General features: G+C 34.6%; 2 pseudogenes; one reads left to right on the top strand and one right to left on the bottom strand.

The window, feature by feature from the left end:
* The window catches only part of LOC131760273 (hypoxia-inducible factor 1-alpha inhibitor-like), a 124,015-nt pseudogene that overhangs the window by 35,618 nt on the left and 66,164 nt on the right, over positions 1-22,233 (top strand).
* LOC131760718 (U6 spliceosomal RNA) lies at positions 18,413-18,513 on the bottom strand (annotated as a pseudogene).

Here is a 22,233-nt window from a genome sequence, read left to right as displayed (position 1 = left end):
TTTTAATATGCTTTTTCAGATGGGCTCATACTGTGTTTAATATTTTTATAATCTATAATACTTTTACACTTAACAGTTTAATGTAGGTATATTTCTTGTTTATAAATACAGTTCTACATTACCATACAGGTGACTACATAGTATAGTATTACATGGATAGATACTATAATGTGTCATGTTGGAAATTTAAGTTATGTGAGTTTCTAACTATTAAACACTTTTTTAAAGACATTATTCAGGGATGCTTTGAATAATTTTGCAACCTGAAATTTCCAAAGTATTTTACTGATTTAGAGAGAAAAGATTATTCACAGTCACACACATATTTAATTACTTCCTTTTCTTTGTCAATCATAGCATATGCAATTTTATTGTCAATATTTCAAAACTTTGCAAATTTCCTTCACATCCCTCATTCATGATAATCCATTTAAGAATTAGTAGGGGGCTTTCCTGGTGGCTCAGTGGTTTAGAGTCCGCCTGCCGATGCAGGGGACACGGGTTCGTGCCCCAGTCCAGGAGGATCCCACATGCCACAGAGCGGCTGGGCCCGTGAGCCATGGCCGCTGAGCCTGCGCGTCCGGAGCCTGTGCTCCGCAGTGGGAGAGGCCACAACAGTGATAAGCCCGTGTACCATAAAAAAAAAAAAAAAAAAAAAAAAAATTAGTAGGCATGCATGGCTACGTTTTTCCTCAGAAAATTTTATAATTATACATGTTGGTTCGGCTTGAAATGATAGAATTTCCAAGTATTCTTGTTCTTAACAGAAGAAGAGAATTGAGGGGCAGTCAGAGAGGAAGAATAAGAGGGGCTGTGGAAAACACCCTTTGTGTAAAGTAGAGTAAAATGGAGTGAGGTCACCATCAAAGAATCTTTCCTCCGAGAGTTCATCCTCTTAGAAACTGTTTGTACCTCCGGTTATCATCTCTATCTTTCACTTGTCCAAATCTTTTTATAGAAGGTCATTTCTAGAATACCTTAAGTTAGGTAGTTAAATAGTATGGAACTTTCTGGAAGAAATATGTATCACTTCTGAGTTAAACTGAAGGTAACAGTTGGTCAGTGAGCACCAGGATTATAAAAACAGACTATGTCACTAAAATCATATGCTTTTGAAAAATATTTTCAGTCTTTCTCTACACTTTGGAAAGTGTATAGCCTTTGAAATCAGAGAGACCTAGATTCATTGTCACAGATCTGCAGTTACAACACTTAAACTCCTTGAGGTTCAGTCGCTGGCATTGTAAGATGAAGGTAATAATACTTACCTTGCAAAAGGAACATGGAAACTAGGAAAAAAAACATATGAAAAGTTCTTTGCATAGTATGTGGCACTCTGTAGGTACTCTGTAAATGGTAATCAATTCCTGTGATAGCATTTTTGCTGGTAATAATAATAAGATTTTTTTTGTGTGTGTGTGGTACACGGGCCTCTCACTGTTGCGGCCTCTCCTGCTGCGGAGCACAGGCTCCGGACGCGCAGGCTTCAGCGGCCATGGCTCACAGGCCCAGCCGCTCCGTGGCATGTGGGATCTTCCCAGACCGGGACACGAACCCGTATCCCCTGCATCGTCAGGCGGACTCTCAACCACTGCGCCACCATGGAAGCCCAATAAGATATCTTTAATATGTATAATTTACAGACTAGAAAATGTTCAGACTTTTCTTTTAACTTTTTAAGAATTTATATTACTCATCTAGCTACTATTTGCTTATACTCATTAGTATTCATCCTGGAGACTGTCTTGGCATAGTAGATTATTGATGACAGTGCTTCCTGTTCTACTTTTTGTCTGGGAGCAAGATTAATTTATATGCTGATTAATTTGGGGGGCTGCTCACCTTACTCCTCTGCCTTTGTCATAGATCTCATTTATTTGTAATCAATTTTTCTTAACCTTTATATACCCAAGGAGATGGCACATGAATACATTACTTACTTGTTTCATACTTTCATTCATAAGACAAACAGCTAGTGGATAGAATGTTACAAAAAAAAAGATAAATTATGACTTCTTTTGGTATCAAAACAGTTTCTTTCAAACTTGGAAAGATTAGTTTTGTGAAAATTCTTACCACTGATATCATGTGTATATAAATGAAAATATGGATGCAATGTATATTCATGGGTCATTAAATAAGTATGTATGAAACTAGGAGGAAGCATAGCATAAAAAGTATTTTTCCCTGAATAAATTGTATATATAAATTTAAGGTAAACAGAGGTCCTCTCAGAATGAAAGTGTATTTTTTTCTAGCTCAGACCTACTACTTAGCTTGTCTAAGTTCTGGGATGCATTCCTATCATGATACCTTTCAACTCTGAAATCTATGATTGTAACACTGTTGAAATTATTTTTTAAAGAGTAATCTTATTACATGAATTAACAAACAGTTGCCCTTGAGTGTTAGGGCAAGGGTGTGGTATTACAATAACTGAAACCTTGAGAGGCTAACATATTTCATAGTGGGAATGTCTGTAGCTCAATACTGACCATGATTCTGAGCTTTTAAAATGATATTAGAACATCACAGTTTTTCCTAAGTCATCCAGTAGTCTGGTGAATAATTATCAACCGTTCTCAGAATTAGTGTATTTCTCCCTATTTTTGTCACTAAAGTTTTATTACTAGATGCAGTGACAAAAGACCATTCAGGGAAGTGGAAGAGTTACTAGATGGTAATTAAGAAGAAAGAATAAGAGTAAGGAAAGGAAGAAGGAAGAGAGGGAAGGAGAAAGACAAAGATGAAGGAAGGAAGGAAGGGAGGAAGGGAGGGAGGAAAAAAGTAAAAAATGGAAAGAGGTTAAAAAAGAATAAAGGAAGGAAAAATATTAACAACCATTCTTTACTATGTCTCAGTCTAAGGGTTAACATGTGACATTGGATCCTCACAGCATTCTGAGGTAGGAATTTCCGCCACTTTATAGATGCATACCTGTGTGGTGCCCATAGAAGGAATGTTTGATTCCAAGGGGTCACAGTTACACCGAGCATGAAGTTATGACAAAGCCTTCACACCTTGTTTCTTCACTGGTTTGTGTTTTGAGCTTTGTTTCTGTCCTTGCTCCTTAACCATCATGAGCACACTCTGTGGTCTAATTTTAGCCACAAGGGTTTAATGTTACTGTTAACTACAGACAGTTAGGCAATTAGGTAATTTTGTTTCTCTAGTGGCAGCCTGTCAGGGTAGTGCTGATAAAGCCACTTGAGCTGGAGGTCACTCACTCACCAAGGGCTCCAATCATTTATCTTGTTGTGTAGAAGCTACTTTAACTGAAAACACAAAAGCAAAGAAACAGAGTACCATTGTGTGTGAGACTCTGGCTCAGGACCTAGACTGACTGGGTTTGAATCTCAATTCTGCTGCTTTTACTAGATGGGATATCCTTTGGGAAATAGCTTAACCTTTCTATACCTCAGGTTTTCTCTTCTCTAAAATGAGGATCATAATAATATTTATATCACAGAGTGCTTCTAAGTATTCAAGGAGTTAATATGTAAAACTGTCCAGGCACATAACAAATGGTATATAAGTATTGCTGTTATTATTCCTCTTTTTATTATCCATGAAGTTAATTCTAGCTTTGAATTCAGTAATTCTAGATGATGTCCCATCCATACACTTACTACTACCTTCTTGAATCTTCCCTGAATTCTAAGCACATCCACCCCTTTGTTCTTGCAGGAGGTCACTGTCTTTGCGTGTTGCTGCTCCTTATGCTGAGAATTAATTCTTAAATCATATTCAGCTCAGTAGAAGTCTTCTCCATATAGTTAGCTGTGTCCTCCACCCCACCCCAAAGAAGGCAGATTAGTCACTCCTATACATCCCTATCATGACTCATCGTTGTATACATTATAAATACTGTTAACATCCCTCCACCACTGGTCCCTTCTCATATATGCATCTGAAAGCTCTTTGAGGACAGAACTATATCTGGATCTTTCTGCCTTCTGGGCACATATCACAGTGCTTGGTACACAGAGGGCTGGCAGTAAATGTCAAAAGAGTAAATGAGCTTACCACTTGGAGGGCAGCAATCCAGGAGAGATAAAGTGAATAAAGCCTAGGTACCCAAGGAAAGTAGGTATGCAGCCATGGCAAAGGTTCACGAGAACAGTTGTTGGCCTATTCAGCTATCTGTCATCTAGCTATCTGATAAAACTAAAACTTTTTAAGTGCCTTATCCAAAATAAACTAGTAGGCACTTTACATTTGACATCTCATTTAATATTCACAACAAGCTCATGCAATATATACTATTATTAGTCCCATTTTATTGATGAAGAAAGAGGCTCAGGGAAATAAGTAACACTGCTATGACTTGCTAAAGCTAGGATTAGAGCCCCAATCTCTGTGACTTCAAACTCTATGCTCCATGTTCTAAATTGATCCTATATACATACTGCCTTTCAAATTGATAGATAGAGATTTTTAAATAAAAATATTTTATCTTGTTCAAACAAAGAGTTGAAATGTCTCCCAATAGTCGAATCTCTTTTATAGCCCAGAATAGTCCATCCATCTTATTATTTCTGGGGCAGAATGCAGGAGTTTAGGCGGGAAAAGTTCAGAGAAATATGATTATCTTTTTTCTCTCAGTTTTTAAAAAATCTTGACCACAGTTCAATATTTGCATATTGCTTTTTAATATCCTCTTTTATTAAAAAAATTTAACAGATATCTCTAAACTCAGGGAGAAAAACACATTTAAACTTTTAAAAATTGGGACAACTCCATTTGGTTTAAAAATGCCTTGAAAAACAAATTAAATTGAAGACACAAATTGACAACTGCCATCAACTCCTTTGAGAGTCATGTTGGAATGGTCAGATTGTCATCCTCTAAATCCTTAGCAGTTGGGTTAAGATGGAAGCCCTGTCTCACTTGACCACCTTTTTTTCTTTCTTCTTCTTTTTTTTTAAAAAATTTTTTTCTTCTTTTTTTTTAATGGCAGAGAATCAATCCAAATGCTGAACAACCAGAACTGCATCTTCTAAGATACTCAATTTGACGTCTTATTTTGTGCAAATGAGTATAAGGTGGTGAACAATGTGAACGGATATCTTAGTTTGAATATTTTCCAAAAGTAGAATTTATGAGGCTATTGAAATCCTGCTAGACAGGAATTATTGCCTATGTATTTCCAAGCTGAGCAATTTGAGATAGATTAGAATGAAACCTCTGTGATCAGAGCTGCTAACAAGGAGGCTTCTTACCAATAAGCAATATATTATGGTAGTCTTGGTGGGGAGGCTGTGGCAGCCAGTTCTTTCTGGCATAATAGGAAGTGGATCCTGCATTTTTATTCCAGATTATCACTCCTCACCAAAGTAGGGTACTTTGCAATGGCTATCAACTTTTTACTCATTTCACTTCGGAAATCAATGTTGAGAGAAAGGAATTATCTTCAACTGGCAGAAGAGTGAGAAATAGAGGTGAAATTCAGATCATCATGATGAGTTAGGAATCTGGGCTTCTGGATGCCCAGTATTTATCATTTTGCACCCTTCAGCATAGTCTCTGATGTGAAATGCTGATGACTTCAGCATTGGAGAATGTATGAGCTTGTTCCTCTGGGAAGTATACAGGGGTTTCTGAGCTTGGGCATTTACCTTTTGGGATCAGTAAATGTCCCCATTCATTCCTCTCTTTATTGAAGAAAGATCTTGCAAGAGATCATGGCAATATTCTCCAGTTATATTTCTCTCACAATTCATGAAGAACAAAAAAACAAAAAACAACAATAAAAAACCCTACATTTAGCCTATAGAAAAATCATTTCATTAAAACCCTCTTTTGAGATACCCTATTTCTCATCTTCAAATGTAAGATATTTCTTAATATTTGAGCACTCACTGTTTTCTCAGTTTTCTGTGAAATTATTCATCTATATATTACTACACTCTCATAGAATTTTATGTTTGTTTTTGGTAGTGATGGTTTATTGCTTTTGCTTTTTTTTTTCATTTCTTCTTTTGTTTTAATTTCAATGTTTAGCTTTGCTTTACTTACTGATGTTTGTGACATATTCTATGATTTCAGGTATAGTACACTGAGCTTTACTGAAAACAACTCCATATCAAGCTGACCCTCTTAGAGAATGTAAGCACAACTCATGGGTTTAATCATTGCATTCCATAAAAGGAGATGTCACTTAACCAGCTTTCCTCTCAGTGCCAAGAAATCAGCTCAAAGTATTTCTGTTCAGATAAGTGAACATGCTTGTCATAGCTTACTTATGCTTGTTAAATCTTTCTATGAAATATTTTACAGGAAAATATGTAAATATTTTGACTGCTTATGCCATTCTTTTCAGACTGCTTTGCAGATTACACATGAATCTCTATATGAAACAGGAAGGAAAACCAAGCAGAAATTTCTTAATGTAGCATTTTTCATTAATGAAGACAGAAAAGCTAAAGGAAATTTTTTTTAATGGAGTCTTAATGTAAATAGCCAAGAAGAGTAATATATACTCTATGAATTGGCCTCATAGTGATACCAGCGTGATGGAAATACATTATGAGTTTCCAGGACAGCATGTCCCCTTACCTTTTGTTACTGACAGCAGATAAGTAAACCAGGGCTTAGGAGTATAGTATTTGCCAAAAATACATTAGCGCAGACTTTGTATGTAGCAAGAGTTTTATGAGTTTGCTACATCTTACATGAACAAAGGTCTATAAACCAGCCTGTAATCTTAGAAATATATGTTCTTTACAGCGTATAGTTAACAGATGTGATATATTCTGAACATAGATAGGGTAGAGAAAAGTAAGGGAATTTTTCCCGGGCAGTTCTCATTAAATGTAGAAAGTCTTTGTTTCATTTCAGTTATTTAATTTTTGCTTTTCTTCATGATTATTTTTGAAAGAATAAGATGATGTTGATGAAACTTGAAGATCAACACTATGGAATAATTATGCTGTTTCCACCATCTGAGATGATGTGGTTGTAGATGTTTTTAATTGTCAAATGACCATATTTTCCATTTTTTTCAATGGAACACATTTTATTTAATTTTGGAGGTTATATGTGTAAATGTATGACTTGACTGAGGAAAGCGTTCCATCACTAATACTTCCTCATGACTGTGGAGCTGAGTAAAACATCATTCAGAGTCCCTGGTTTGAAGCAACAAAAACCATCTCTGGCCTTAGCCAAAAGGAGATGCTTTGGACAAATAGCAGGGATGCCCATAATTGACAATTGGCTGGTAGCCTTAGGCTTAGAAAATGGAGATTTGCCAGGCTGCAGGAAGCATAGTCAAAGTCATACTGCAGCAACTGTATGATTCATGGGCTCTTTTGATGGTTGGAATCATCTGATTTCCCCTACATTTCCTCATTTTTTGCACTATCCAATCAAGATTCAGAGTTCCAGAACAAAGGCCAGATCAACAAAGCCTAACGCATTAGCTTCTTCTGTGGTACAGCCAGGAGTGGTAGAGGAAGGTCCCAGTTTCTGTGGTTTGAGAGAGGAACAGCAATAGGAAGCAAGCACTAGGGATTGTCTTCGAACTATGTTGGCACACAGTGAGGAAATGATAAAAGTAGTCGGAAGTGGATTATGGTCAGCTGAAGAATGACAAATGTCCAAATAAATATTGGCTTTGAAGTCATGATGGGTTCTTAGATTGGACTTTTTTATCATTGAATACTGTGAGACCTTGGATAAGTCCCTTTTGCTGCCTGTTCCTCAGTCTTTAAAATGATAAGTTTGATTTAGAGCAAGGTAAGTTCCATTGTCTTTATGCTAGTTTCCGTAGCAGACGTCATTAATCAATCACTGTATTCTTTTCTCCTGAGACGAGCCATGACCTCAGAATCCTTCTCAATACAGTGTTTTGGCAGCAACTACTAAACTGAGTCAACAAATGAGATAACCCTTTCAAATATCTCTGAACTAGATGTTAATTGCATTTTCTTAAAGTGTTAATGTTCTTTGAAGTTCCAGGACTGAAAAGTATTGTTAGTTGAATTATTTTAGAAAATTAGAAAGAAACTAGACCAGATGGGAATCGACTCATAAAGCAGCAAATCCAGTAAAATCTGATTGAAGTGAAAGAAAATATTTTCAAATTTGACTGGCTTTCATTATGAATGTTGAGATGTAGAAGGATCTCTTTGTTTCATTGTAGAATGTGCTGATCACCCTCTGTCATCAATCCAAGAAAGTCCTGAGCTCATAAAGACTATTCTCTGAACAACAGAAAAACATGATATCAGTCTGAGGTTTTAAACTGTGAATTATATCATAGAGGGTAAATGAATATAACATTATATTATTAATGGTAAAGAAATTACCATTAACCATGAATTATATTGTTAATGGTAAAGGAACTACTGTTTAAGTAGTCTTTTCAAATTTATAGAAGACAGGATCCTAAATGGGTCAAAAATCTAAATTCATTAGGGTATGTTACTAAACCTAATAGCAGTTTTAGCTGTTGTGACCAGATAAACGTATTTCTTTAGTACTGTTTTGTTTTTCTATTTTATTAGTGAAACTTTGTATTTAGATCTTTCTTTAACATCTCAAGCCTAAACTAGATGGGTTCGCAATGTAGGGCAAGTGACACCAGATGGGAAGACTACAGTCCAGGAGTTGCTAGGCTCCAACTAGCTAACAGCATCTCTTCTCTACCCAGGATATTTCCATTGTCTTCCATTGGGCTATGTTTGTACTCATTTACACATCAAAGTTTCTTTTAGGAATGATAATGACTTGTAATATGTCCTTGAATCATGGCAGGAAAATATCTTTCTAATTCTAGAGTAATTTCCAGCACCAAGAAACCACAAAAAGTCTTCTAAAATAATTTTTGGACACTGGCTTTCTGTAGGGTACCTAGAACAAGGTCAGTTTCACAAGCCATCCTTCCTCTGTTGTTCCTATGATAGATTGCCAAAGGACCCCAAATTTTTCTCCTTCCTGTATGCATGCCTTTAACAATGCAACTTTTATCAAGAGAGGTGGAGTCTATTTCTCTATCCCTTGCTTCTGGGTTGGCCACATGTCTTGCTTTGGCCAAAGGGTTCTTAGCAAATGCGATGCAAGCAGAGTCTTGAAAAGTGCTTGCACTTTGGAGTATATCTTCTTGCTATTTTTTTTTTTTTTTTTTTTTTTTTTGCGGTAAACGGGCCTCTCACTGCTGTGGCCTCTCCCGCCGCGGAACACAGGCTCCGGACGCACAGGCTCAGCGGCCATGGCTCACGGGCCCAGCCGCTCCGCGGCATGCGGGATCCTCCCGGACCGGGGCACGAACCCGTGTCCCCTGCATCGGCAGGCGGACTCCCAACCACTGCGCCACCAGGGAAGCCCTCTTCTTGCTATTTTGGGGAGCACTGAGCCCACCACCACATGAATTAGCTTGTATTAGCCTTTTGGATGATGAAAGATACATGACCAAGTTATCTCCATCACTGTAGTTAACATGGATTCAATCATCAGTCATGTCAGTGAGGCCATCCAACACGATTCAGCCCCATCTGAACTGGTCCACTATGAATTGCCCAGTTAACTCTCAGAATCATGACATAACAAATCTTTGTTGTTTTAAGACATTAAGTCTTGGGGTGGATTTTTAAATGGCAAAATATGTCCCAGTAGTTGCAGCATCATTCACCCGGTATTGGTTTGCTTGCCCTCAGAGGGTAATCTATAGCAACTCCTCAGATTTACCCCACTCATTGTCAATGAATTGAATGAACCTTTAGATTCACTGGGAAAGGCTACCAACACCCTTTCCAAGGTTGTTAAAATAAAACTGACTTTGGACTTTTTGGTTTTCATTATTTTAGATTCAGGAATTATTTTTTTTAATGAAAACATCAGATGTTGACATTCTTTTTTTAGCTCTAGCAATGATACAGGTGTTAAACACCTTAACATATATAGTGAAAACTTCATAACATCAGTGATTTTAAACTTGCAAAAGAAATAATTTCTCAACTGTTCAGGGTTAATCTGCTACATGGATTTGATATGGCATTGAAGAGTGAAAAATGCAAAAGAGACCAAAATTGTCTAAGAGAGGGAAGGAACCTCATAACATTTAAGCTACACAATATTTTCCTGATGGGAGCTAAATGTCAATTTACTTTTAGAATTTATAAAGTTCTTTGTTTGAGACATTTTGCTCTAAATCCTACCATTCTCAGCTGTATCTTATACTACATCCCAGGGCCAATGGATTCATGTCTTCTCTCCTCCACCTTCAGGCTATTTCTTTTTTTTTTTTTTTTTTTCTTTTGTGGTATGCAGGCCTCTCACTGCTGTGGCCTCTCCCGTTGCGGAGCACAGGCTCCGGACGCACAGGCCCAGAGGCCGTGGCTCACGGGCCCAGCCGCTCCGCGGCATGTGGGATCTTCCTGGACCCGGGCACAAACCCGTGTCCCCTGCATCGGCAGGCGGGCTCTCAACCACTGCGCCACCAGCGAAGCCCCAGGCTATTTCTAACAACTCATCATCTGTTTTCCCTGGGAATTGTCCTCACATACAGAGTTCTCTCCAGAATTTTTATCTGTTTGACTGTGTAACCTGGTCCCCTTTCAAAGTTAGTTAGTTTATATATGTACATACACATGCATGTATTTATGTCATACCTCTCTGCTGTTTCTCCTTTGTGCCTTCGAAAGTGTTTTCTGGTGGAAAGTTGGCCAGAGACATGTTTGGGAAGAATGGCAAAGCATGGTAATCTATGGTCAGAAAGATTGTGCCTAATTATATATCATATCTGTACTTATAAAAAGTTCTTTTTTGTTTTTATCGTCATATTTTAGTAATGTGATAGTGCTTTGGGGTACACAAATGTGCTGTTTATTCAGTTCTGGAGTTCTTTGTTCTGGTATTGTGATGTCAATTTCAATTTTCACATCTTAGGAACTATGGAGAAGTTGACGGAAAGTGCTAGTTTCATGACTAGGCATAAAGCAGAACTGGTGTTGCATTCTTTAGAAGCCAATATCCAGATTCAGTATAGAACCACAGTGTTCCCTGAAAGGGTGGGAATAGGGTCACAATGGCTCCTATGGCAGCTGGTTTTGAATAATTACTGGTAAGAATTCTCCATAGATTGAAAAATTTAAACTATTAAGAATAAGACTCAGGCAAATGTCTCATCGTTTTTAGTTCAACACCCCTTGGATATGAGACATAACATGCAGTGTTTTCTTTAGAAGTCAATAGACTCTGTGAATCCCTTTATTCTGGGCAATTCAGTTCAAATTCTCTCCAAACTTTTCCTTCCAAAATAAGTGTATCTAGCATTTATTGAAAGTGCTACTGGCTAACCCTGGGCAACGTCTTATGACATCCGTTGACTTCTGAAATAGAGGTGGCAGGAAACAGAGATGTCTCAAGGAAATATATTGTCTTAACTCTTTCTCAGTTGGGACTGCCTGTATCAATAGGGGAAAGGAGTAAGAGAAGGATATTCTGTTTTAACTGTGGATAAAGCAAATTTTGACCTGTAATTAGTAACTTACAGGTTAAAATTCCTGTAAAATTCCAACTTCCCTTCTGCTTCTCAGAGGGAAGGCATCTGGAACTTTGGAATGAGATAGATTCCAGCTGACTATAATGAGCTGATAGGATGTGTGAGAAGAATAACTCTTTTCTGCCCATTGCTAAGAAGACTCTCCAAACCTGGGTTCTAGTGATGAATGCTCTCCTTTCATTGCCCAGTAAAAACTGCTTAAAGCATCAAACAAGAGTCTTGACTGTGCCTGGTGTGGTAGCTCAGAATCAATTTCTCCTCTTCCCTAATTCTTTCACCAGTCAATGGGAACAGCGTTGGATTTCAACATGATTTGTAACCTTCAGTGGGATGTTTGCTTATAGGTATCCCTGACTGTATACAGTCAAAATCAGACTTATGTTATCATTAAGCCTCTCCAGTGTTTGTGTGGGAATTATGAGGACATGAGCTGCCCTCGAGGAACCTTTCAGCCAAGGCCAAAGTTTAGAATTACCTCCTCCCCACCCAACTGTCTTATAGGCAATCATTCTATTTCAGTAGCTCCTAAAATTATAACAATACCCAAAGTGTATTGGTGATTCCATTTACTTTTTTGCACATGTATTTACTGAGTATCTTGTGTAGTATATGCAAAGCACTGTGCTGGTGCAGCTGGGGGTTCAAAAGGAATAAGACCAAAGCTTTAACCTTAAAGTGGAATCAGGTGAAGATATGGAGTAGCCCCATCTTTTAGCTCTCCAGGAGGGTCAAGTTATTGATTAAGTGGGAATATGGTATTTTGTTAACCTTGAGGATCCAAACTAACTCATCTTAAGTATAGACCACTTCTCAATCTTGCCTGTTGGCATTATGCATTCGTTCAAAACACAGTTGTTTTCTTGAGCATCTATCATCATTCATTCAGTTATTTGTTCGTTTAAGAAAGTTTATTGGGTGTCTATTATGTGCCAGACATTGTACTAGTCTCTGGGGAGAGAACAATGAACAAAATGGAAAAAAATCTCTGCCCTATGGAGTTTTCATAACAGTGAGAGAAGACAGGTGATAAAATGAAGAAGTTAAACTACAATAAGTTAAATGAAAAAAAAAAACTATGGAGAAAAATAAGGCAAGAAAGTGGGTTATTTTGTGTGTGTGTGTGTGTGTGTGTGAGTGAGTGTGTGTGTTAGGAGCAGCAGTTTGAAATAGTATAGTGACAGACAGTTGTGTTAGATTTTGGAGAAAGAGTAATAAAGGAGACATATTCTCATAGATCTTAGACTGGTGGAGACAAAAGATGATTATACAGGTAATTATATTAAATTGTGACATTAGGATAAGAGGTATATGTAATGCTATGGATGAGGACACAGGAAAAGGAGACTTTGAATAGTCTAGGGGGATCAGGAATGGTTTCATGGGTGAATTGACATTAACATTGAAACCAAAATATAATATAAGCCAGAGGAGAAATGAAGTGGATTGAGGGTCAGCACAGGAAAAAATAAGTTCAAAGATTCAGAAGGAAGTGAGAACATGGTACATTCAATGAAGTGAAAGTTTAAAATGGCTAAAGTATGGATTGGAAGAAGGAGAGTAATGTGAAATGAGTCTCCAGAGTAAGCACTAGTAATGTCACAAGAGCACTGAATGCCATGTTAAGAAATTTGGACTTTATCCTAACAACAAACAGAAACCATTAAAAGAATTTAAAGGGTTGGAAAAGACTTAAGGTTGATCCCCAGGGGCTTGTAGGGAGGCTGGGTGGAGCTCTGTTCATTCAGAATCGTGATCCTGAATGGCCCCTTAACTCTGTTCTTTGATTCAACCAATTATCTTGCCTTTCCTAATAATAAGGTACATTTATTTGTGACTCACCCATTCATTCATTCATTTATTCTCTAACAGATATATAATATTGGTAACTTGTAATCTGGTCATGTCCAAATAAATCCTTTTAATTCAAATATCTGATAAGATTTGTTTCTCTTAGAACCCAAATAATTAGAGGCCAGCTAAAAATTCTGGGTGAACAGTACCAAGTTCAAGACTGCAATTTTGATTTTAATTTTAACTCACTTGAGCTTTTATTGCATTTGACTGCTTTGACTGACATTTACAAAATACAACAAGAAGTTAATTATTTCATAACTAACTCCCTCAGCATAATATATGTTGTTATCCAAAAATATAATATACGTGTGTCATTATCAAGAACATCCCATAACATAGACATGAACTTTTATAGTTGGAAAGGTCCACAGGGATCAAAATTATTATACAGATGAGGAAACTGCCACCTTCAGAGAGACTATCACTTAATTTATATTATATACGAAGCTTACTTATAGTATTATTACTTGTACTTTATATATTTTATGTTTTAATAAATTGTTTTTTTAAATTGTTAATTCATAAATATGTTGCAAAAATCCAAAAGTTGTAAAAGGGTCTACAGTTAAGTCCCTCTTCTACCTCTTTTGCTAGGCCACACTGTTTCCCTCCCCTGATGCTATTTTTATGTAATCTGTCAAGATACATCTTACATATATGCAAATATATATTACATATGTGTGTATACATTGTGAGACATAAATGTTAGCATTATCTACATATTTTACCTCACCTTGCTTTATCATTGAACAATATTTTTTGAGATTATTTCATATGGATATATATATAGAGAAATGCCTCATTCTTTTTATTAGCCATATAATATTCCATTGCATGGATGTGCCCTCATTAAATTAATTAATTCACTGTCTAAGGGATTGTTTTTTTCCAAACATTTTCATGATAAAAATATTTCAATCAATATCATTTATACAATATCATTTTTACCATGTGGGATTCTATCTACAGGATATTCCTAAACATCTAAGTACTGATTTAAAGAGCATGTAAATCTTGAAATTTTTAATAAATATTGACAAGTTATCTATATAATGCTATATATTTCCATTAACAGTTAATAAGAGTACTGTTTTTCCCATGCTCTTTTCAACACAATGCCTTACTGAACTTTTTGATTTTTGCCAAAGATCAAAATGGTAATTCATTATTATTTTAATTTTTACACTTCGCTTTTTTAAGGGTAAAGATGAGCATTTTTTCATATGTTTAAGATTTATTCATTTATCATTTTCTGTGAACTGTTAATAGCATTTGACTACTTTTTCCATTGTTATTATGTTTTATATTGATTTGTAGATATTATTTACATATAAATAATTGAAACTTTTGTGATATGAGTTGAAATTTTTTCCCAGTTTGCAGTTTACTTTCTAATTTTATTTAAGGTGTGTGTTTTACTCTGCACATTTTTTAAAGTGTAGGTAAACTTACCACCCTTTTCTTAAATCACCTCTTAGTTTATGTATTTTACATAGAATGGCCTTTCTCACTGAGATTATTTTTTAAAACCCTATGTTTTATTCTAGAGAATTTATGGATTAATATTTTAAATTAAAATATTTTGTATAAAGATATAATTTCTGTAATAACTGATATATAAATCCAAGTCTATTTTCTTCCATATTATCCCAACATTAATTTTTAATAATCCAGTCTTTAATATATCCTCTTATTTAAAGGGCCAACTTTATCTAAATTAAATTTCTAAAAATGTTTGCATCTATATTTGGACTTTCTATTATAATTCCATTGATCTGTCTGTCTCTTCATGTACCATTATTGTTCTATTTCAATTATTGTAGATCTAAAATATGTTCATAGCTGGTAGGTCTAATCCCTCATCACTGGTCTTCATTTCCAGAGTTATTTTTGACAGAATCAGTTGGTTTATTTTTTCATGTGAATTTGGAATCTATATAGCTCTAAAAACTCTTGGGAACTTTTAAAGTGATTTAATGATATATATAGATTTATTTAAAGAGAATTAGCTTCATTTTGAAATTGAATCTTTCTGTCCAAGAGAAGAGGATGTTTTTGCATTTTTTGAGTCTTCCTTTGTGTAAAACAGCCCATAGACTGATATTGGTCTCTAGTAAGATAAGAATAAAAATTAAAAGCAAACATTTAGAAACTTTTAGAGCAATTTGACATGTTTGTGACATCCACTGTTGTTGTGACACTCTTTTAGCAATTCATTTTTATTGTATTGTTTAAGATTATCTAACCATGATAAAGTGAAAATAAAAGATTGGCTTTTTACCAGTACAGTTTGAGAAGCATTGCTACAAAACATGATAGCAGTTTCTGTGGTTATTATTATTATTTTTTGAGGATAGTTTAACTTGATTATATGTGCATATATATATATATATACACACACACACATAGATATGCTGATACATGTTTATATCAATATAATCATATGCATGCTCCTTGTAGATTTAAAAAAAAAGTTTTTTCTATTTGCCTTCCCTTTTCCCCCTTTTTTATCCCCTATTCCACAGCATCTCTCCACCCTAAATATCCCATATTAACAACCCATTATGTATTCTTCCATACTTTACCTGGAAAAATGTTAAATAATAGTGGGCAAAAATTTCTTCTCCTTGAACCTTAAGGAGAATACTGGTAGAGCTGCATCAGTAAATGTGATCTTTATTTTGTCAGATATGCATTTTTATAATGTTAACAAGGTATTCTTCTATTCCTTTTTTATTAAATTTTTAAAAAGAATATATTTTAAACATTATCAAATATATTTTTAGCATCTGTCATGATGTTTTGTGATATTCCTTTTGAGTGTATCAATCCCAGGTCGTGGATTATGGTGTATTAATCTTTTTTCCCCCAGCTTTATTGAGCTATAATTGACACATAACATTGTTTAAATTTAAGGTATATGATGTGATGATTTGATACACATATATATTGCAAAATGACTACCACAATAAGGTTAGTTAACACAACCTTCACCTCACATAATTACCACGTTTTTGTTGTTTTTATGGTAAGAACATTTAAGATTTACTGTCTCAGCAATTTTCAAGTATATAGTATGGCATTGTTAGCTACAGTCACTGTGTTGTACATTAAATCCCCAGAACTTATTCCTCTTATAACTGGAAGTTTGTACCCTTTGACCAACATCTCCTCATTTTCCCTGCCCCTAGCCCCAGGAATTAACCAATCTATTTTCTGTTCCTATGAGTGTGGCTTTTTTAGATTCCATATAAAAGTGATATTATACAGTATTTGTCTTTCTCTGTCTGACTTATTTCATGTAACATAGTGCCCTCAAGTTTATCCAGGTCACAAAAGGCAGGATTTCCTTTTGTTTTATGGTTGAATAATATGTCATTGTGTGTGTATATGAAATTATTATATATATGATATTTATATCACATATACATGTCCAAATATATTTTATATATTTAAAATTAATTTATGTATTATATGTATACATATATATAATGTATACATGTTTTCTTTATCCATTCCCCTGTCAGTGTTTTGCCTTTAGCTTTGTTCTTTCTCAAGATTGTTTTGGCTATTCAGGGTCTTTTGTGGTTTTATATAAATTGTAGTATTTTTTTTCTATATCTGTGAAAAATGCCATTGGAATTTTTATAGGGATTATTGAATCTATAGATGGCTTTGGTGTAGGTAATATGGACATTTTAACAATATTAACTCTTCTGATCCATGCTCATGGAATATCTTTTCATTTATTTGTGCTTTCTTTAATTCCTTTCATCAGTGTTTTATAGTTTTTGATATGTAGATCTTTCACCTTCTTGGTTAAATTTACTCCTAAGTATTTTCTTATTTTTGATGCTATTGTAAATGAATGGTTTTCTTTATTTCTTTTTCAGATAGTTCATTGTTGGTGTGTAGAAATTATGCTGATTTTTGTATGTTGTTTTTGTATTCTGCAACTTTACTGAATCTAAAACATTTTTTGATAAATCTTTAGCATTTTCTATGTATAAGATCATTTCAACTGCAAACAGACACTTTCATTCTTCCTTTCTGATTTGGATGTCTTTCATCTCTTTTTCTTACATAACTGTTTTGGCTAGGACTTCTGGTACTAGGAGTAGTACCTTGAATAGGAGTAGGGATAGTGGGCACCCTTCTCTTGTTCCTGATCTTAGAGAAAAAGCTTTCAACCTTTCACTGTTGATATGATGCTTGTTATATATACATTCAGTCATTCTATGCCTTTTGATTGAAGAGTTTAATCCATTTACATTTGAAGTAATTACTGATAGATAAGGACTTATAATGCCATGTTAGTAGTTGTTCTCTGGCTGTTTTGTAATTCCTTTCTCTCATTTTTCCTCCCTTCATGTCTTTCTTTGTGAACTGATGATTTTCCTTACTGGTATGCTTTGATTCTCCTCTCTTTATCTTGTGTGTAACTTCCATAGGTTTTTGCTTTATGGTTTACCTTACATTAAAAATCTTATAGATATGTTTATTTTAAGCTGATAATAGCTTAATATCGATTGCATACAAAAACTCTTCTCTTTTACTCTTCCCTCTCCCTTTTAAATGTTTTTAATGTTACAATTTACATCTTTTTATATTATATATCCATTAACAAATTATTGTAACTATATTTATTTTTAATATTCTATCCTTTAACCTTTATGCTAGTTAAGTGATTAACATACCACCATATTAGGGTATTAGAATATTCTTAATTTGTCTATATACTTACTTTTAACAGTATGTTTTATATTTTCATATGTTCTCATGTTACTAATTAGTGTCTTTCCTTTCAGCTTGAACAACTCCTTTTAGCATTTCTTGTAAGGCAGGTCCAGTGTTGAATTCCCTGATCTTTTGTTTGTCTGAGAAAGTCTTTATCTGTCCTTCATTTCTGAAAAACAGCTTTTCTGGTAAAGTATTCTTAGTTGGCAGTCATTTTCTTTCAGCACTTTGAAGGCATCATTACACTTTCCCCTGGCCTGCAAGGTTTCTGTTGAGGGATTTGCTGATACACTTATGGGAGTTCTCTTGTAAAAGAAAAATATGGAATGCTTCATGAATTTCCATGTCATCCTTGTGCAGTGACCATGCTAATCTCTGTATGTTTCCCATTTTAGTATACGTGCTGCCAAAGGGACCCTATGTTAATTTTTTAATGTTCTGTTGGATTCTGTTTGTCAGTATTTTATTTAAGACTTTTACATTGAGATTCACAGATGAAATTTCCTTGTAGTTGTTTATGTGTGTGTGAGTGTGTGTGTGTGTGTGTGGTCTTGATATTAATGTTATGTTAGTTTTATAAAAAATTGAAAATGTATCGCTTCTTTTTCTGTGTTCTGGAAATGATTTTGCCATTAATTGTTCTTTAAATAATTGGTAGAAATCTTCCTTGCAACTTTTAGTCCTGGCATGAGGGGGTGTGTTGGAGATGGTATTGCTCTTTGACAGCTATATTTTCCCATGGAATAAGGTATAAAGTCAGTTTTAGTAATTAATTTTTCCTAGAAAATTATCTACTTTAGAGCTTATATATGTGAAGTTTATAAATTAGTCCCTTTATGACTCCCTTAATTTCCTCTTCATTTGTGGTTTTCTCCCCATTGCTGATTTTATGAATTTGTGTTTGCTCACTTTTTGATTAAGTTAAGCAAAGTATTTTTAAGAAAAATTATTAGATATGTTATATTTTCTGTTCTTCATTTATTAATTATTGGTGTTAATGCCTTCATCTTGTTTTCTTAGTTTTATTATGTTTCTTTATTTGAAACATTCTAAGTTGGATGATTATTATATTTATTTTTATCCTATACTGTTTATAAATGTTTTAAGGCTATGATTTTTCTTCTAACACTTCTTTAGCTATAACCCATATCATTTGATATTTATTATTTCATTATAATTATTTTGAAATATGTCATAATTTTAATATTATCTTCTTTTTGACAGAAGAGTTTTTAAGAAACAGTAATAAAATATCAGGATAGTATTTTGTTATTATTATTATCTGGTATGTAATTTCATGGTTGATGAGGTTTTTTTATATTTATTTTTATTGAAGTATAAATGACTTACATTATATTAGTTTCAGGTGTACAACATATTAATTTGATATTTTTATACATTACAAAATGATCACCACAATAAGTCTAGTTACCATCTGTCACCATACAAAGTTTTTACAGTATTACTGACTGCATTACCTATGTTGTACACTACGCCCCCATATTTATTTTATAAGTGAAAGTTTGTACCTCTTAATCCCCTTCACCTATTTTCCCATCCCCCCACCCACTTCCCCTCTGGCAAACACCCATTTCCTCTCTGTATTATGAGTCTGTTTCTGTTTTGTTGTTTGTTTATTTTGTTTTTAAAGATTCTACATATTTTGTTTTAAGATTCCACATATAAGTGAAATCACACAGTATTTGTCTTTCTCTGTCTGACTTACTTTAATTAGCATAACTGTCTTAATACTATTTTAAAAAATTCTTTATAGGTTTTTTTATTACTCATATATAGGCAAAATTTAGGTGTGTGTGTTTGAATATTCCATGAGCACTTAAAAATGAGGCCTTAATTTTAAGAGCACATACATTTTTCACATCTGCATGTGAAGTTTGCTTTTTGATCATCTACTTTTTAACTTATATATTACCTCATTGATTTATCTCAGACAAAGTGAAGTAAATTAAATATTCCTACTTCTAAGGTACTTCTGACAATTATCCTTACGTTTCTTAAGTTTTTATTTTATGTATTTGGATCGTATGTTATTAGGCAAATAAATATTCCAAAGTACTTATTGGAGATTGTACTCTTTATCATTTTATAGAACTTTTCTTTGACTTGTTTTTTACTGTTTATATTGAACTGATATTAAGGGTAACCCATGCTTTTTTTGGGGGAGGAGTGGTTTTTGTTTTCCAGATATGCCTTTTATTTTCAGTCATTCTGCATCACTCTGTTTTAGGTGTCTCTCTTATAGACAGCAAAGGGCTGGCTTTTTTGTTATTTCAAAGCCAGAACTGTATTCTATGCTGGGAAGTATTTAAACTTAACTTCCCCAAGACAGAGCATTGACTGTTAGTGAGTTCTTTAAGCCATTATTCCCTCTCAGTCCAAAGATACTGGCTTAAAGAGTATGTAACCTTCACTCTATTGACACTGTTTTGGGCAAATAGTGGGAGTAGTTTTGAGTTCACTTTCAGCCCATCTCCCTGTGCTTTAGGTTGGTATCAAGTTGAGCTTTTGGGGATTCCACTGCCAACTGGTAAATTTCATTCCTGTTGTATGAAACAAGGAGTCATTAGTTTCATCCCCTCATGGTGTACCATCAGCTTTGGAGAATTATATTCTGATGCCTTTGTTTTTCTGAAATCTGCAGCTGCAAGTACAGTTTTCTTACCTGTTTGATCTTCACTGCATTAGCAACCCTTTTTTATATATTGAGAGTTATAAATGTGTTTTAGTTTCATTAAAGATGAAATTAAAATTCTACTTTTTCTTATTGTTTTTGTTTTGGATGGTTTCTTAGGGACCATACATCATGATTTTTACATAACACTTTAAAAACTAACATTTAAACATCACTTCGTTTTTTAAATGTGGGTTCATTGGTTTGTTTATTTATTTATGTTTGGCTGTGTTGGGTCTTCATTTCTGTGCGAGGGCTTTCTCCAGTTGCAGCAAGCGGGGGACACTCTTCATCGCAGTGCTCTGGCCTCTCACTATCGTGGCCTCTCTTGTTGCGGAGCACAGGCTCCAGACGCGCAGGCTCAGTAGTTGTGGCTTACAGGTCTAGTTGATCCTTGGCATGTGGGATCTTCCCAGACCAGGGCTCAAACCCGTGTCCCCTGCATCGGCAGGCAGATTCTCAACCACTGTGCCACCAGGGAAGCCCCTAAACATTACCTTTTGATAGTGTTAATCCTACTTAATTCAAATTGTTGTCCTATTGGCACAAATTTTATTTTCAAAAGATTTTCCTCTCGGACTCATGTATTTCTCTTTTCTCACGAAACATTAAAAAAAATAGGAAAATGTAAGTTTTGTATTTTTTTTCAGTGAATTTAAGAGAATAGATTCTCTTGTAATGATTTTCTTTTATTCAAGTTTAGGTCTTCATCTTTAGCTTTATCCCAATAATGATTTTAACTGATATCAGCCATTAACTAAGATGTGCAGATCTCAGAGCAATTTGAAAATTACTGTCTCAGGCTTCAAAGAGGAAAATAGTGTTTCTATAAAAGGAGTCCATTATGTATAATATATTTAGACAGAGAGAGGTAAATAATGAGAAATGCCCATGTCACAAAGCCCTATTTTAGTAAAACAACAGCCTCTATATTAATGTATTTTAAAATCATGCTATGTGGTATATCGTTTGTGTAAGTAACATAATAATAATAATAATAACATAATAATGAAGAATGTCCACTGGAAACTAAAGTGGAAATTAAAACAAACCTTCATGGAGCTGTTCTTTATTTTTCAGAGAAGCTGAGAAATAATTGGAGAACTAAGAGCAGCAAGAGATGATTATCTCCTTTTGCAGGTGCACCTCAGTTTATGCCACTGTTGCACATATGTTTTATAATGCCACCTCACTGACCCCAGGAACTCAAATCCAAAAGCTTTTGCAATTTTCGGATACAAAGTAAAATTCTGGTAAAATATACAGGGGAAAAACTATGGCAGAGTTTTACAAATATCTCTTAAACATTCAATTCACCTTGGAAAATCAAGCCATTTGATTTCAGTTCAAAACTTAAGATGTTCTGATTGCTTTTGGAAAATGTTTTTGGATTACAAAAGGGGTTATCTATGCATTGATGACCCAATTTTTGTCTTTGTTAATA

This window comes from Kogia breviceps, chromosome 7 (genome assembly GCF_026419965.1).
Source record: "Kogia breviceps isolate mKogBre1 chromosome 7, mKogBre1 haplotype 1, whole genome shotgun sequence".
NCBI lineage: Eukaryota > Metazoa > Chordata > Mammalia > Artiodactyla > Physeteridae > Kogia > Kogia breviceps.
Note: the sequence above shows the minus strand (reverse complement) of the source record. Positions and strands in the feature narration are given on the sequence as shown.